At 39.9% G+C, this 2,875-nt stretch overlaps 1 pseudogene; it reads left to right on the plus strand.

Annotated features, from left to right (window-relative positions):
• The first annotated feature begins 235 nt into the window (after positions 1 to 235).
• On the plus strand, positions 236 to 1,584 carry LOC149266999 (isoamylase 2, chloroplastic pseudogene; annotated as a pseudogene).
• The last annotated feature ends 1,291 nt before the right edge of the window (positions 1,585 to 2,875 follow it).

A 2,875-nucleotide genomic window follows, 5' to 3' on the forward strand; every position in this document is an offset into this window, starting at 1 on the left:
CAGAGACTGATTCTTCTTCAAAACCCTGTTTTGAAGAAGAAATCATTAATATGTTGTTCTAGATTATGTAATTTATTCTCCAGCTCTAGATTATGTAATTTGTTCTTCAGCTATCCAAAAGGCAGCAGTGACTTCAAGCTTATATCCCTGCACAAACAAAAGAAAGCAAAGCATACATCAGACTCTAATGTTGATGAATGTGGTCAAGTTTTATCTTCATATGGTTTCAACTATCATGGCACAGAGGTTCTCTACAGTGGCACTCATGGATTGCTATGGACCATTGGGAGATGGCATTTCAGTGAGCAGTTCCCTTAGGCAAATGGTTAAAGCATGTCATAAAATTGGCATCGAGGTAATACTGGAGGTCGTTTACACACAGACTGCTGAAAAGGGTGATGCAGAACTTGAAACATTGTCATTCCGTGGAATTGATAACTCATCATATTACGTACTCGGTGAAAACAATGAGGTTGCTGTTGCTGAAACTGAAAATCTATTCAACTGCAACCACCCAGTAGCACAAAATATGATCTTAGACAGTCTGCGCCATTGGGTAAATGAGTACCATATTGATGGTTTTTGCTTTTGCAATTCTTCATCTCTAATGAGAGGGCCACATGAGGAAATCTTAAGTCGACCCCCATTGATAGAGGCCATTGCCTTTGATCCTGTTCTTTCTAGGGTTAAAATTATTGCAGATCCATGCTTGCCAATTATGGCATCGTGCAAGGAAATCCAATTTCCACATTGGAAGAAGTGGGCAGAGCTAAATATCAGGTTCCATGATGATATTAGAAGATTTCTAAGAGGCGACAAAGGTCAATTAAGCAACTTTTCAACCAGGCTTTGTGGCAGTGGAGATCTTTTTACTGATGGCCGAGGTCCTAGTTTTTCCTTCAACTTTATTACCCATAACGTTGGATTATCTCTGGTCGACCTAGTAAGCTTCAGTTCTGCAACATATTCAACAGAATTAAGTTGGAACTGTGGTGAAGAAGGTGACACGAACAATCATCTGGCTCTGGAAACACGATTGAAATAGATTCGAAATTTCCTTTTCGTTCTATTCATATCACTTGGAGTGCCTGTGCTAAACATGGGAGATGAATATGGACAGACAAAGGGAGGATCAATGCATTTAAATGACAGGAAACCCTTTAATTGGGATGCTCTGAAAACTGAATTTGTTGTTCACACTATTCAGTTTATTGGATTTCTTAGTTCCTTCCGCACCCGTCGAAAAGATTTTCTTCAACGTAAAACTTTTGCGAAGATTGAAAATCTGAACTGGCATGGACCTAATCTAGACCAACTCTAGGTGATTTGTACATTGCTTTCAACTCTCAGCAAGCGTCAGTCAGTGCTACCCTACCTGAACTTCCTGATGGAATGTTATGGCACCGTTTGGTTGATACAAGTCTTCCATTTCCAGAAACTTTCTCAATGGAAGGGACAGCTACTGATATGTTGGGAATAAGCTTTTTCACTTACCAAATGCAGCCCCATAGCTGTGTTCTGTTTGAAGCTCGTTCAACTAAAGAATGAAATTGATCTGTGGATTCTGTTGTCAAAGGATGAAGACAATCAATTGACAGTTTGGTTTTTGTACGGAACTGTAAATAATATGGATTACATGTCTTGCGCAGCCTTCTATGTCTTTGTCATGGAATATTGCTTGAGTCTCAGGATAAATTTCATTCGGGCAGCATTACCTCTACTCTAGCCGACAGGTTGAGTGGTTTGTCATCACAATTGCCTAAAAACAAAAACAAAACTAAGACATCATTGCGGGCTTTCTCTAAATCTGTTGAAGTTTGTTGCAAGTTGCAGTTCTACGATCCATGGGGACCGCTATGCATTTATGGAATATATGGTTGCAGGCGAAGTTAGCATAGGTTTCAAAACAGTCTCTAGTGGTGGGTTCTGGAAATTCTCGGTCAATTGCGTTTCATTCTTTGAGGCCTAGAAAAGGATTTTTGTTCGATGTTTTTGTTATCCTCCCTTTGCCTCAGATGGTTCATCTATTGCATATCTTAACCGTGTTCCTAAAAATGAATATTATCCAGGCCACTATTTTATTTCGACAGCATCTTTCGAGGACATTGATGCAAGCATGTATGATGGGTTGATGGTTCCTGGAGGAAGGACATCCGAGTACCTAGCTCTAAATGAATCTGTTCTTAAATTGGTCAAGCGGTCTTCTAATTCAAACAAGCCCATTGCTTCTATCTGTCGTGGGCAATTTATTCTTGCTGGTGCAGGTATATTGAAAGAGAAAACATGTACTGCGTATCCAGTTGTAAAGCTTGATACATTTCTTTCTGGCGGTGAATGGTCAGGGCTGGAACCTATAAATACGCCATTTTACTTAAGTTGGGAGGGGAGATTTCTCCAAATATTCTGTGATAACATATATCAGATATCCACTTTGTGTGTATGGCATGAACTGCAGAAATTCTCATGCTAAAGCTGGAAATCATTAGAAGCTTCTGAAGACTACAAGCTTTTCTAGTATACCCAATTGCCTCATTTTAAGGAGTTATCTTCTTCTCCCGGGATGTCGACTGCATGCAAATCTTTGCATTTTTAAAACGGGAACGTGCCTTCAACAGAAACACTTGTCATGACATTTTGAGGGAGAATAAAAGTCAAAAGCCAAATAATTATCCCAGCACAGAAATCGAATTACTTAGTCTATTTTGGGTCCTCACACTGAAGCGGTTAGGCAAGCAAAGGCGATTATGCGGATGAATAGTGGCAATTATGAATGGCTGGATATGTATGCGCTGATCTTCAGGAACCGATTTCCTATTTCAAGACCTCAGTTAGTGATTTAAAGGTAGCTGCGCTCCAGCTGTTATTCCATGTGTCG

Source organism: Pinus tabuliformis, chromosome 6 (genome assembly GCF_031772625.1).
Source record: "Pinus tabuliformis cultivar Carrire ecotype Pingquan chromosome 6, CPIR1, whole genome shotgun sequence".
NCBI lineage: Eukaryota > Viridiplantae > Streptophyta > Pinopsida > Pinales > Pinaceae > Pinus > Pinus tabuliformis.